The 15,726-nt window shown below is 44.5% G+C and overlaps 1 long non-coding RNA gene across 2 annotated transcripts; it reads left to right on the top strand.

The window, feature by feature from the left end:
• The first annotated feature begins 38 nt into the window (after window positions 1–38).
• On the top strand, window positions 39–15,506 carry LOC306667068. Of its 2 annotated transcripts, XR_013765439.1 has the most exons (4): window positions 39–554; window positions 11,023–11,105; window positions 12,057–12,461; window positions 13,444–15,506. It is a non-coding gene; the product is annotated as an uncharacterized lncRNA (long non-coding RNA). The 2 variants fall into 2 exon arrangements; XR_013765438.1 differs by having other exon boundaries at window positions 12,057–15,506.
• The last annotated feature ends 220 nt before the right edge of the window (window positions 15,507–15,726 follow it).

Consider the following 15,726-nt stretch of genomic DNA (forward strand, 5'->3'; position numbering starts at 1 on the left):
GCCGGCGCAGGCGCGGACTACACTTCCCAGCAGGCCGCGCGGCCCGGGCGCGCCTCCCCGCTGCTCGCGCGGGGCGCCTCCTGTTCATTCGGCAGGCGTGCGACTCCGAGGGCGTCCGGGGCGGGTCCCGGGTGGGGATGTCAGACAGTGACCGGCGTCTGCCGCCCGAGGCCGCGGTCACGGAAACCCGACCCCGAGTGCGGGGAGCCCGAGGGCCGCGGGCCGGGGTCGCGGGGCCGGCGGGGACCGTCCGAGCGCCGCCAGGCCCTGGCGCGAGCCCGGGATCTGCTCCCAGCTGCCCCGCGCACCGCCCGCGGACCCCTGCCTGCCATTGTGTTTCGCGTGACTTTTTGCTGGTCTGTTCTGCTGATACCGGAAAACGGGAGACCTTAAGTAAACGTGCAATGATGAGCAAAGCTTCGGCCTCACCATTCCCGCCTCCCGCTGTGTCCTCGGAATTGGGCCGCAGGGCCCTCCGCGGGAGGCCCCAGGCTGGGCACGCTGAGCCTCCTCGTCCTGTCTTCAGGGGAGACCGAGTTAGAAACTCAGAGAAGGTGGGCTGGGCGGGGTTTGGTAAACCTGCTCTCCCAGGCTGGCGCTTGGAGGGACAGCGGAAGCGGGTCCCGCGAAGGGAAGACGCTTCTCGGAGCCTGGAACCCAGTCCAGATGCCTGCCGCCCAGGGCCCTCATCGTAGGGAATACTCAGAGTACTCGAGGAGAGGGAGTTTGTTAGTCATTCCTTATTATTTGTTCTTTTTGGTTATACATGAAAATAGAATGTATTTTGACATACACACATGGAGTATAACTTCCCACTCTTGTGGTGTTACATGATGTGGAGTTACACTTGTCATGTATTCATATATGAACATATGGAAGTTACGTCCGATTCATTCTACTGGCTTTCCTAGTCCCAGCCCCCTCCCTCTCTTCATTCCCTTTTGTTTAATCCAGTGAACTTCTATTCTCCTCCCTCCCCCCTTATTGTGTGTAGCATCCGCATATCAGAGAGACCATTTGGCCAGGAATGGAAATTTTTATGCCAGCTGCCTGGGTGTGGTGTCTAGCAGCTCTGGCCTACCATAGGCCCCACGTTGTGACTGGTTACTTCCCAGAAGTTAGGGAAGCGGGATAAGATATTGACACCCCTTGGCTTGGCCACTCCCCCTCACTGCCCAGAGCACACCGGGCAGCACCCCTTTTTCATCCCCTGAAGCACCCTTGACACAGGTCCAGCGTTGTATAGCCTATGGAAGAGGATTTGAAGATATCACAAGGGTTTTGCCATACAGAAAAGGCAAACTTAAAACTCAATGTCTCCTCTCCAAATCCCAGAGGACCTGGCACCTCAGGTTAGGTCCTAGGCCTAAGGCCAGGGACCCCATCATTGGCCTGTAGATCCCTGAACTTTAAAATTCTTTCAACTTAAAAACTTTCAAAGAAGTATCTCCACCTAAGAAAGACATGGTTTTTTGTTTATTTTTTAAACAAGTACAGCGTTTTGGCACCTCTTTGATTTGACTCAAGCACCCCTCTTTGGACTGAGCTCTGTACCCCATTTGTAGACTCTGGGCCATCAGTACTAAAAGCAGTTTATCAGTATCAAATCTGTTAATGACCAAATTATGGAGAAACCTCCCCCATCCTCACCTCTAAAGTTTTGGTTGCACATTTGACTGTATGTGTATCTGTGCCAGTTCTTGTATCTGTATTGCAAAATGATTGCAAAAACCTTGCCTAAATGGGGTTTCTTTGGTGGCTTTTGGCAATCTACAGTGAATGGTATAGTGAATAGCTCTCCAAAGATTTTATGACAGGGAATTGCAATCCAAGATATACTTGTCATAGTGGAGGCAAAAGAAGACAAGTTTTCCTGAAGAGTAAAATAAGCAAAGTTCCATAGTTCTTCTGAAACAATCCTTGGTCACAAGGATGGTGCCAGGCCAGCTTTGAACCAGCTCTTGGAGGTTAGGCATCCTCACAGATGTGTTTTTTTTCTGCAAGGTTGCTGTGCCTTTTGCGCAGAGTTGTGGTTTTGTCAGTCTTTTGTGATGGTTCTTGTTATCAGGCAAATCTGTGTGAACCCTTCTTCCTCTCATGGTTTCTTGACTGTTCTTCTAGGGCTTGACACAGGTGGCTCCGGTCTGTTAGGGTTTGACCTGGGCAACTCCAGTTTGATTCTGACAACTTTCACACTCTGGACACAGGCAAGATCAGGAGTGGAGATGAAACACATTTTTTTGGAAAAATCTCAATAATTCAAATGGTTGTTCAGCAAGTTGATATTCAGTGGTTTAACCTTCAGCACATTTGGATTTTGGCTATCTGGTCATTCTACCCAGCTCTTTTCCCCAGATGAATCCGCGGGCTTCCTCTAGTAGCAGTAGTGCTGTCCTCTGTTCCACATGAAATGATTGCCTCATGGTTTAGGTATGAGGCATCCTCCAAAAGCTCACGTGAGACTAAGCAGAAAGTTTAGAGGTGAAACGATTGGATTATGAGACATTTGACCTAATCGGTACATTAAATGTGTATCTGTGCCAGTTCTTGTATCTTGCAAAATGATCGCAGAAACCTTGCCTAAATGGGGTTCTTTGATGGCTTTTGTCAATCTACATGTACCGATGTACATCCACTTGAATGGATTAACTGGGTAGTCACTACCGGTGGGATGTGGCTGGAGGAGGTAGGTTACTGGGGGGGCGTGCCCTGGGGTATATATTTTGTTCTTGTTGAGCAACGCTCCACACCCACTTCCTGGTACCAAGTTCTGAGCTGCTTTCCTCCTCCACATACTTCTGCCATGATGTTCTGCTTCATCTCAAGCTCTGAGGAATGGAATTGGCCATCTATGAAAGGAGACCTCTGAAACTGTGAGCCCCAAAGAAACTTTTCCTCCTTAACAATGGTTCTTGTCAGATCTTCACAAGAGTGAAAAAGCTGACCCAAACAGCTGCTCTTTGTGCTTTCTTATATGGTTTTTGTTTTTGTTTTGTTTTTTTTTTTCATTTTTTGGTGGTGGTGCTGGGGATCAAACCCAGGGCCTCATGCATGCCAGGCAAGCACTGTACCACTGAACCACATTCCCAGCCTCATCTTACCTTTTTTTTTGTTGGGGGGTGTGCTTTTTAAACCATTAGTTATTAAGAGAGATGTATTAAAACTTTATATCAAGATTATGCATTTGTCAATTTCTTCCTGAATTTGTGACAATTTTTGCTTTGTATTATTCAGAGGCCATGTGCATGCAAATTTAGAATTGTAGCATTTTCCTGTAGAGTTGTTAATTTTATTATTAGGAAGGAACTCTACCCCTAATAATATTAGGGTCTATTATCTGTTTTGTCTGACATTAATATACCTACATGTATTAGTCAATTTTTTATCACTTTGACCAAAACACCTGACAACAACAATTCCCTTAAAGAAGGAAAGTTTTGTTTTGGCTTACTGCTTCAGAGGCTTCCATACATGGTCAGCTTGTTCCACTCTTCTGGGCCTGAGGGAGGCATCATGGAGGAAGGGCATGCCAGAGGGATGCTGCTCAGCTCATGGCAGAGAGAGAGGGTGGGGTGGGGGTGTGTGTGTGTAGAGGTCAGGGACAAGATACAGGCCCCAAGGACAGGCCCTTAGTGATTTACTTCCTCCAACTATGCCCTACCTGCCTTTCTATCACCTCCTATTAATCCGTTCAAATGATTAGTCCAACACATGGATTAATATACTGATGGGGTTATAGTCCTCATGATATAATCACTTCCCCAAAGCCCCACCTCTGGACATTGCTGCATTGGGGACCCAAGTCTTCAGCACATGGGCTTTTAGGGAACATTCCAAATCTAAACCATGACACTACATTAAACTTTCTTTTGGCTAGTATTTGCTTGATATATCTTTTCCTATCCTTTTACTTTGAAACTTTCTGTAAATTTATGTTTTAAGTGTATGTCATACAAGAGCATGCAGCTAGATTTTGTTGTTAAATTCAGTATGACGATCTTTATTTTAATTGGCAATCTGCATTTATTGTGCTAATGTTTCATTCATTTCTACTATTCTTTATTTTGTGCTTCTATTTATTCTGATTTTTCCATGCTTTTTTTCCCTCCATTTTTCTCGATCTTGGATTGATCAATTTTCTTTATTCATTCTTCTCTTTCTACTTGTTGAAAGCAATATCTTACTTTTCTGTTCTTCAAAGGTTTAGTGTCTATAACTTCATACACATATTTGGTATGAAGTTCTTATTTCCACTCTCCTTGCAGATAACAGGCTTAGGTATACTAGTTTAATCAGGCCACGCCTGTCCATCTTGGGTGTGTCTTTTCTCATTACGTTTTAAGTCCCTCCCCTATTAAAGTCACTGTTTTTGCTTACACACTCTATGCTATTCAGACTTACCAATGTGCTCACCAGTATCTCTGCTCACTTTTTCTTCTCCTCGTTTCTTTTGTGTTCTTCTTCCTGAGGTGTAAGTTGCAAGTGCTTTCAACAAGGGTTTGTTAGAAGTAAGTGCTTTCTGTTTTATGCAAATGTCTTCCTTCTCTCTCCTCCCGAATGGTAGTTTAGCTGAGCAGAGAATTCTTGGTTGCAGTTCGTTTCAGTCTGACTTTTAATATTTTATTCTATTATCTTTTGACTTTCACTCTTGCTGTTGAAAAGCCTACCATAAGTCTAATTATCCCTTTGTTCATGATTTGTCTGTTCTCTGTGACTGGTTTTAAGATCCCTTTGTTATGGTATTTGAAATTTCACAAAAATGTGCCTGGATATGAATCCTTTATTTATCTTACTTAAAACTCATGAATCCTATATCTGAGATACTATTATTACATTCTTAGGCATTTTTAAAGATTTATATTCTGTGTCACTTCTAAATCTCTCTTCATCTTTGTCTGCTCTGTTTAATCTATTAATTAAATAATCAATTTTAGTAATTGTATTTTTCATTTGAGATGAATCTGCTTTTTTTTTTTAAATCACACATACCTTCATTTCCTTCCTCAATAATTTTAACCATTCTTACTATATAGTGTCTTGCAGTGTTATTATGTGACATTACTTTATTTGATAGCTTTCACTTATCCCAGACTGGCTCTGTTTAATTATAGACAACCTCTAAACCTACAGGGGATTGGTTTCAGCATCAGGTGGGAGATAGGGGTGGAGAAGGAATAGAAAAGATGGAAGGGAGAAGGTCGAGGGCCTCAGTCCCACCTAATACTCCCCCTGAAACTTCCCTGATGGGAAACTGGACCATCTTGTGGTTAAAAGAAGTAAGCTAGACAATCACTAGGGGAACTCAAGACCATGAAGGGAAAGTCCCAGATCTGGGGCATGTGGGCTAGTTCCAAAGATTGACCTTAAGTAAACCTGTTGCTAGCTAGCTTATCTTTAGCACTGCAGTTTGCTTCTTGTCTGTGCATTTGTGGATGTGAAACTGATGCAGATACAGTAGAAAAGAAATTATGTCAGGGTTGGCTGTTAATCAAGGTGTCCATCAACCCCAAATCCACCCAGGGAGAAGGGGAAGAACTGGTACAACCCAACAAAACTGAGTTCCACTGTGTCGACAGTGTCTTGAGCCATTCTCTCCTGCTCCGCCCACTCTACTTTTGGGGGTGTACTTTCAGTAAATTTTCAGTAAATCTATGCTATAGCTGCCTCTCTTGTGTGTCTTGCTCAAGTCTTTGAGACACCAAGAACCTGGACCTCAACTGGACCCTCTCCCAGCATCACCAGGACGACCTGAGGATACCAAAATCCAAGGATGCTCAAATCCTTATAGAAAATGTTTTAGTGTTTGCATAGAACCTACTCACATCCTCTTGTATACTTTAGTTGTTGACTTCTCATTCTTTTCTGGAATGTGCTCCATGCAATGAATTTTCCTCTTAGTACCACTTTCATAGTGTCCCAGAGATTTTGATATGTTGTATGGTCATTCTCATTGACCTCTAAGAATTTTTTTAATCTCCTCCCTGATGTTTTCTGTTATCCATGTTTCATTCAATAGCATATTATTTAGTCTCCAGGTGTTGGAGTAATTTCTGTTTTTTATTTTGTCATTGATTTCTATTCTCAGTCCATTATGATCTGATAGAACACAAGGCAGTATCTCTATTTTTTTGCATTTCCTAAGGGCTGCTTTGTGGCATAACATATGGTCTATTTTCAAGAAGGTTCCATGTGCTGCTGAGAAAAAAGTGAATCTGCTTGTTGATGGATGGAATATTCTATATATGTCTATTAAGTCTAGATTATTGATTGTGTTATTGAGTTCTATGGTTTCTTTGGTTGGTTTTTGTTTGGAAGATCTATCTAGTGGTGACAGCGGTGTGTTAAAGTCACCCAGAATTATTGTGTTGTGGTCTATGTGATTCCTGAAATTGAGAAGGATTTGTTTGATGTACAGGGATGCATCATTGTTTGGAGCATAAATATTTACTATCGTTATGTCTTCCTGATTTATGGTTCCCTTAAGCAATATGAAATGTCCTTCTTTATGCCTTCTGACCAACTTTGGATTGAAAATTTATCTGATATAATGATGGAAACGCCTGCTTTTTTACTGAGTCCATGTGCGTGGTAGGTTTTTTCCCATCCTTTCACCTTTAGTCTGTGGATGTCTTTTTCTATGAGATGAGTCTCTTGTAGGCAGCATATTGTTGGGTCTTTCTTTTTAATCCATTCTGCCAGTCTATGTCTTTTGATTGATGAGTTTAGGCCATTAACATTCAGGGTTATTATTGAGAAATGATTTGTATTCCCAGTCATTTGGCTTATTTTTGGTTTTTAGTTGGCTTGGTTTCTCCTTTGAGTGGTTTTTCTCAAAGGTAGTTCCTCCCTTTGCTGACATCCATTGTCGTTTTTCATTTCCTCCTCATGGAATATTTTGTTGAGAACATTCTGTAGCGCAGGCTTTCTATTTGTAATTTCTTTTAACTTTTGTCTATCATGGAAGGATTTTTATTTCATCTTCAAATCTGAAGGTTAGTTTTGCTGGGTATAGGATTCTTGGTTGGCAACCATGTTCTTTCAGAGCTTGAAATACGTTGGTCCAGGCCCTTCTAGCTTTTAGAGTCTGGGTTGAGAAGTCAGCTGATATCCATATTGGTCTCCCCTATATGTAATCTGATGCTTTTCTCTCATGGCCTTCAAAATCCTATCTTTATTTTGAATGTTAGGCATTTTCATTATAATGTGCCTTGGTGAGGATCTGTTGTGATTCTGTGCATTTGGTGTTCTGTAAGCCTCTTGTTTTTGATTTTCCACTTCATTCTTCAGGTTTGGGAAATTTTCTGATATTATTTCATTGAATAGTTTGTTCATTCCTTTGGTTTGTATCTCTGTGCCTTCCTCAATCCCAATAATTCTTAAATTTGGTCTTTTCATGATGTCCCATAGTTCTTGGAGATTCTGTTCATGATTTCTTACCATCTTCTCTGTTTGGGAAACTTTATTTTCAAGATTCAATATTTTGTCTTCATTGTCTGAGGTTCTGTCTTCCAAGTGGTCTAGTCTGTTGGTGATGCTTTCCATTGAGTTTTTTATTTGGTATATTGTCTCCTTCATTTCAAGGATTTCCGTTTGGTTTTTTTTGAGAATATCTATCTCTTTGTTGAAATGATCTTTTGCTTCCTGCAGGTGCTCTTTCAGCTTATTGGTATTATCATTCATTGCCTGCATTTGCTCTCTTATCTCATCCTTTGCTTCGCGAATCATCTGAATCATGTATAATCTGAAGTCCTTTTTTGACATTTCTTCTAACATACTGTCATTGGATTCTATTACTATAGAATCTAGATTTGTTTGGATCATTTTCTTCCCTTGTTTTTTCATGTTGTTCATGTGTCTTCCCCTCTAGCGCTGCAGATCTGGGGTATTGCAGATTTCCCCCTATAGGCTTATAGTGGCCCTATAGGTTTCCAAAACCCTTTCTTTCTGGGGAGATCAATATTAGCAGTGCCCAATTTAGACACTATGCAATCCTAGACCAAATAGACCCTATGAGGACAATAGCAATATTGTCATAATAAACAGAATGAGTTTAAATATTATCTTCAATAGAACAAACAGGTTTGCAATAAGGTCTGCAGTTTCTAATGGAGGACAAAGAGGATGCAGAGGGATGTAGAATGTGGCTGTTAATGGGATAAGAAAAGATTATACAGAAGTTCTAGATAATAGAAAGGGTGAGAGTGTAATGAAAAGAAATTGGATATTAGCATGCAACAAAGGGAGAAAGAGACTCTGAAGGAACAGGTAAACAAAAGGAAAAGACATCAAGAAAAGTAAAGAAATAAAAACTTAAAATTTTTTCAATAAGGAGAAAAAAGAAAATCTACAGTATAACAGTCATATAGTAATGAAACCTCCCAGTGTTCCGTAGCCTGATGCATGAGAGGTACCTGACAATGAGCTTCAAGCCTCCAGCAGACGTCTCAGGATGGGCTTTGCCCCACCTAAAGATTAGAGCTACGGCTTCCAGGATTAGCCAAAGCTGCTCTGGCTTTGAAATGTGTTGGCAAATGGGGAGCTGCAGCTCAGGGTGTGGATGTGGTCAGCTGGAGGTCCTGGAGACGGAATGCGGTTGGTCAGGCAGGGGTCCTGGAGGTTGGGTGTGTTTGGTGTAGTTGTGGGATACTGGTGGCTGGTTGCAATCAGTTGGTCTGGGGTCCCAGTGATAGGGTGCAGTCAGTTGGTCTGGGGGTCCTGGCGGCAGGAAGCAGTCAGTCGATGTGAGGGCCCCAGAGGCAGGGAGTGATCAGTCGGGCTGAGGGATCCTGGAGATGGGGCTCAGTCATTCTGACCAGGGGTCCTATGGGGCCTGGCTGTTGTCTCAAAATGGCAGTAGCCACGTGTAATCAAACCTGCAGGTACTGTAACAGTGAACTTCCTGGCAGCAGCAGGCAGCTGGTGCTCCACTGGCAGTCGGCGATCAGTTTGCTGATTGTTGTCGGACGATCAGGAGGTGAACCTTGTGCATTGGGTGATGGATAGGTGTAAGGCAGGCGATGGACAGGCGAGAGGCAGGCAAATAACCCTCTTGTATACTTTAAATCACCTCTAGATTACTCATGATCTCTAAAGCAATGTAAATTTTATGTAACTAGTTGTTGATAGCGTGTTGTTTAGGGAATAATGGCAAGGGGAAAAAGTCATGTTGAATGGCATGTTTATTGCAGACACATGTTGAGGGGAATATTTTCAGGTCACAGTTGGTTGAATCTGCACACATAGAACATGTGGATGTAAGGGACTGGCGTATTTTGAATTGTGAGCCCTTTTTACATCCAATTGATCGTGGAAATCCTGTGTGGTTGACTGGGGGCTGACCTTCAGAGTGTGTGTTTGCTTCTTGGGTATTCCAGTGTTACTGCAGCCTGACCACTTTTTATATTATCAGGTTGGGGAGCTTCTGAACCCAGGTAGTGTCAATTCAGAATTCTAATTTGTGTGACAGTAGATCTGTGGTTATGAATTCTCAGAGGAGTGCCCTTGGCTCCTAGGAAAAGAACCTCTTGACTTCTTATCATGGTGGATGGATTTCTGCCACCCTTTTACTAACGGTTTGGCCAAGAGTCTGTCTTTATATGTGAGAGGAGGGAGTTCCAAGTCTAAGGCCAAATCTCCTTTGCCCACATGGCTATGAAAACTCAAGCACTAGATTACCCCACCACAACTCCTGCTGTGCCCAGGGTTGTCTCCAACCCACGGCTCAGGGCTTTAGTTCATCCCTCATCCCCCACCCAGAGATTTCCTTTCCTGGTAGAGAGCTCAGCTAGGAATAGATACATGCATATCTACATTTCATTTTTGAATGTTTGGAGACAGGAGTTTTAGACTGTCTAGTCTAGCATATTGCTGGTAACAAAATCCTTTCATTTACAAATAGTGCCCTTTCCTCTTTCCTTCCGTTCTCCTTATCATCACTGGATCATTTCTTCAGTGATTTGTTTTGCTCACGCCTGTTGCCGTTCAGTTCTGTCTTCCCTGTGTCTGACACTGGATAGGTATCAAATATTCTTGAATGAATGAATGATTCTATGGATTAGTGGATGGAGGAGAGCCACTGCCCTGATGTCAGGAAGCCCTGGGAAGACAGCAGGGCCAGAGTTGCCTCTGCAGGGAAGATGGGTTAGAGACGGTGGCCTGCTCCAGCTGCCTGGCAGCAGGAATCACTAGTTAGCATATCTTTCCAACTTGATGCTGAGTGATCTCGTATTTGTAACTTGAAACTGGCCATGATGGGATTACTTGTGATATGAAATTTTAAAAACACTACAAATCACATACCCCAAGAGAGTCAGTTGTTAAACCTTTACCAGTACTCTGCTATTTCAGTATCATGAAAACATGTAGAAAATGTAAAATTAAACCAATCATGAAACCAAAATTTTTGGTAAGTGAAATAGAAAATCAGAGTTGAAAGAACTTGTTGCTGTGGGTCTGTGGTGCTGAGGGTTTTAATTACCCCTAACTTTTCCAGTATCTCCAGTTTAGGATGAAAGCAGGGAGCTGATCTTCAACACCAGCTGTAGGGAGCAACAATGTAGACCTGCAGGGACACCTGGATCTGAACCAGGGCCCTTGCCATCTGCAATCAAATGCTCTATTCCTGTGCTCTGCCCCCTGAGGTTTATACAGGCCTATGTAAGACCTACCTGTGAAGCCATGCCTAACGTTCCCATACAATGTGACCACAGCGCCTCATGCAGGTTGGGCCTCCTGGAAGATGCCAAGCCTGCCTGACAATAGCCTCACCTCCCTATAGCAGGCCCTTGGCCTTTCTGGACCAGGAGTGATGCTATCACTTATACCTAGAAGGGCCCTCAGAGCCCCCAGTGTATGCCCTTCATGGTAGGCGTCTGACAACAGAGATTCAAGATCAGTGTTCTTGAGTACACAGCTCCCTACCGACAGACACAGGAGCTGAGTCCACTCCTCTGACTCTGAGGTCAGGACTCTGTCACTAAAAGAGTGGCTCTCTTATCTTCCTCTTGTTCCCATCTTTTATAGGTTCAAAGACTTCTTACCTGGAGCCATAGATTTACACACTCACAGGGTCGTGGGAGCACTAGAATCTGGATTTGGAAGAGTAGGTATGTGCCACACAACTCAAGGACCTCGGGAAAAGCCGATGGGCCTCGGGAATTGGAACTGGTGTGGACTTCCACCCCTGGGGGAAGTCTTCAGATTTCATATCCTTGGAAATCATCTTGGCAGCTTGCTAAGCAGGCAGCCAGCACCTGGGTTAGGAGCAACCTCCTTGCAGTCAGATCTCCTGGGGGAAACCCTGGCCACAGACCTAGCTCTGATGCCTTTGTGCCCCTGCAGGAAGCACTGGGTACTGTAGCAAAGGCCCGTTTGGATTTATAGCTCCAGCCCAAGTCAGCCAGAGCTCCAGCAGAGTTCCGGGTTTTAAACCAAGGACATGGTCACTTATCCTCAAAACTACTGTAGACCAGTGGTTCCTCATTTTAGGGTGCATCAGGGTACCAGAAGCTGAGGCTGAGAGAGTGCTGGTGCGAAGGGCAGCATTCCAGAGGGAAGAACTGGGAGGGACTAGGAAGGTGTGGACCAGCACTCCAGGGAAGTCCAACCCTGGGACTGAGGAGATGTGAGAGCTGAGGGTGGTCAGGGCTCACTCTCAGGTGTCTGACTTGGGGGTCTGCAGAGTTGACAGTATCAGTCGGGGACACAGAGGAGGGGAGGAGGAGAAGGAAGGGAGGGAGAGGGAGCTGGAAGGAGCAGATGGTGTGACTTCTTGAGGTGTCTTCAACAGGCCCGGAGAGAGATACACACTTGGCTTCTATGAGCATAGATGAACTCACGCTGGGAATGTAGATTAGCCCAGAGTGACATTAATCTGTGGCATGAAAAGAACAAAGTCTTGGACAGAAGAAAGAGTAATTGTCCAGGCAGGAAGAGATCAGGGAGGGGACAGGTCCTGAAAGCAAAGCAAAGGGCAGGGAAGAGGAGGGGACACTAATGACAATTTTTTTTGATGGGTAAAAAATAATTTATAGATTTAATAAAAATACATGTTGCAGATGCAATCCTGGACTATAAATTGTGAGAGAAGACAACTTCTAGCTTGTTTAAGCAAGTAAGCAACAAGCAAAGTGAGTAAAACTGTAAGGGGTTGTTGCTCTTTTGGGGAATGAATGAGCTGTCTTTGCTGCCTAACCAGTGACACCAGAATATAGTAGCCGGAAACTGCAAACATGCATCTCAATCTCACAGTCTCTTTGCATCAGGAATTTAGGGAACAGCTTAACAAGACACCTTTGCTGAAGACCTTTTACGAGGCTGCACTCAAGCTGCCAACCAGGACTGCAAGTTGTCTTCAAGACTCAACAGGGTTGTTGTATCTGCTCCCACGCTCAGCCCGTGGTTGCTAAAACGGCCATGCGGTGGTGTTGGGCAGCCTGTTTGGAGATGCAGCACAGGGACGGGTATTCTGCGTCCAGGCCCTATTTGTTATCCTAAGGTGGAGGCTACCACATGCAGGGGGGCTATGGTGACAGCTGCAGTGTCCCAGGATGGGGTCACGTGTGTTGGTAGATGGGGAGCTGCAGGGCAGTCGTTCCTCTGCCAGGCATGGTGGGCAGGGTGGTAACTCTCCACAAGGTGCAGTAGGTGGAGCAGACTTAAGCCTTACATTTATCAATAAAATTGAGACATAGTCATCATGACTGAAAACCAGCTCTAATCACAGAGCCAGCTCCAACCAGTCACAAGATTATGGAGCTATTCAACTCAGCCTAGCCCTTGTGGAGAAGCTGCCAGTCTGCTTTCTTGGTTTCAACCCACAGAGCAGCCAGCTAATGATAAGTTTAAGAAATACATTTATACAATGCATATATCATTCTAGGCTTTGTTCTAAATGCTTGTATATATTTATTGGCACCTGATTTTTGAAACTGGATGGCTGTTTTGATTGAGAGGCACAGGGTGGAAGACAACTTTTTGGGAACTGAGAAATGAATGGAATTGACAGAGCAGAGTTTTGGGTGAAGTCAATACACTTTCTATGCAAAGGGCTGGGGAATAAATATTTTTAGCTTTGCTGTCCAGATGGTCTCTGTTGCAGCTGCTCAACTCTGCTGAGGTTGTGGGAAAGAAACCAGAGATATAAGTAAATGTGCATAGCTGTGTTTCAATAAAACTTTATTTACAAAAGCAGAAAGCAGACAGGATATGGCCCATGGGTACTTGTTTGCCTCTGGTGTAGTGCAAGCCTTTGGTAAGAAAGAAAGAAGAGGGGACACTGGTTTGACGGAGCCCTTGTGTTTGAAAGAAAGACAAAAAGAATCTCAAAAATTTAAACCCAGCAGAAGGCTCAGTGGGGCACCATCCTCAGAGGCCTTGCTGGGAGGACAGTAGTTGTGATTAGATCACTCACAGCTCGTCCTCCTTGCTCTTCCTGTTGTGCAGAAATGTTCAATGTCAGTGGGCCAGAGAGCAGAGAGGTGGGCAGCCTCTCTGTGGTAGCCCTGTCGACTGACATCCCTATAACTGATTCATGGGTGGACAGAGTAGGCCAATTCCCCGCCTGCTGTGAGGGAGTCTGCACACCAAGGAACCCAGGGGCTTCATCAGACAAAGGAACAGAAGGACTGTTGACAGGCTCTAAGCAAAGCAGGCTGTGGCAAAGGGTCCACCCAGGTGTGGGCTGCACTGTGGGCCCAGCTTCTATGTCCCTGGTCACTACAGACTTTAAATCCATATGGAAAGCTGCATCCGAAAACCCCTTGTCTGAATTTTTGCATGTAGTTGGAAACTCTGCTCCAACATGACTCGGATTCTCCAAGCAAGAGGATGCACGTGCTCTCCCCTGGAGCCTCTGGAGGGAGCACCGATCATGCTCACACGCTGATTATGGCCCAGTGGAATTGATTTTGGATTTCAGACTTTCAGACCGATAAGAGGATAAATTTGAGTTGTTTTAAGGTATTTAAAGAAAAAGATGGGATGTTTTATTCTTACTGATAAAATTTCAGAGTTTCTGATAGCCTGTGATTTTATAGGACAAGGTTTCTCAGCAAATAAAATAGTAGTTTTTCAAAGAATGGACTCGTTATGACATTTTGGAGCTTCAGTGCGTCTCCAAGAGAAACAGTCTTTTTGGTTAACTTTATAGTTTAACTTTCTTCCTGCCCAGTGGTATCTGAGCAGATTTTTACTTTATCCTGCTGAGCTGAATTTACTTTCTTAGCCACCTTTTATAAAGCAAATTAGGAAGTAAACAAAGTGGATGTGACTTTGAACCAGGGATTCTTGATCAGCAGCCAAATGCTACCGTGAGCTTCAACCCCTTGCATATTAACATCCCCTAATTGGCACCTTTTACCTTTTGGCAGCACATTCAGGATTCTAGTAACTCTGCTGCTTCTGAGCGTCCACAGAGGGGCAGGCCTTCCAGGTGGGTTGAATTTGTCTCCACAGAAGGTATGCTAAAGTCCTACCCCCAGGCTGTGAACATGACCAACTTAAAACAAGGGTCTTTGCAGATGTGATCAAGTTAAGGTGAGTTACACTAGATTAGGGCAGGCCAAAGTAAAGAGTGTCCTTTAGACAGAGGAGTGACACAGACTCATACACAGGGAAGAAGACCATGTGCATGTGAGAATGGAGCTGGAGACTGGCGACACATCTACAGCACGAGGGACAAGGACTCCTGGCAGCCACCAGGAGCTGGACGAGGCAAGGAAAGACTGCCCTAGACCACTTACCTTTACAGTTGATGGAGATTTTGAGAATCAACAAGGCTGCCTTTTACCAAAAGAAATGGAGCAACCCACCTGGAGCCAGGCTGCAGCTCACCACCCAGGCGGGACTCCAGGGTCCACGTGCCATATGTGGGACTGGGATCCTTCCCACTCTTTTTAGGGCAAAGGAAACTACGGGACAAGATCTCCAGGAAGTGGAAGAGAAGTTGATCTCTGAGAAAGAAAAGTGAAACCCACCACGCTGAGAGAATAGAGGCACCTATGAGGCGCCTATGAGATGCTGGGGTGGTTCTGTGTCTTTGATTCAAATGTCTGTTATGCACCAGACCTTGTGCTAAATGTGTGGACAGAGCAACGGGAGAAAAACTGTGCCCTGGGTGAGGTCCCTCCATGCCCATGTCCTCATGTTGCCACCAGCCGCACCCTCGCCCCTCCCCCACAGGCCTTTCTCCACACCTCTGCTAGGTCACTGCTTCTGCTCACACCCCCTCCTCACCTCAGGCTCCTCCTCGTTCTCTGTCTCCTCTCTCCAATTTCTCCCTCTTATGGAAGCACGCTAAGGCAGACCTGCCTCACCCAGGGAAGCACCTGGGTGCAAAGAAACACAAGGGGGAAATTTATCACCAAGTGCAATAGCTCATTGCTGTGGTTTGGAGGTAATGTGTTCCTCAGGGGTCCACGTGTTGGGGTCTTGGTCCCCACTGTGGTGATGTGGGATCTGATGCAACCCTTAAGATGTGGGGCCTTAGGTCAGTGGGGGTGTGTCCTCAGAGGACTGTCACCTTAGTATCTGAGTGAATGCCAAAAGCAGTCTTTACTGAGAAATCCAGTATCTGAGTTCATTTAAAATGAATACTCATAACTATAAGCTAGTTATGACCTTTTTGACCTTTAAGTTATGATTATTAGGCTTAGAAGAAATGAAGAATATGAAAGGAAATCACCACACTTGGAAATCTGACCTATTGTTCAATCTAGCTGTCATTAA

Source organism: Sciurus vulgaris, assembly GCF_902686455.1.
Source record: "Sciurus vulgaris genome assembly, chromosome: 8".
Lineage (NCBI taxonomy): Eukaryota > Metazoa > Chordata > Mammalia > Rodentia > Sciuridae > Sciurus > Sciurus vulgaris.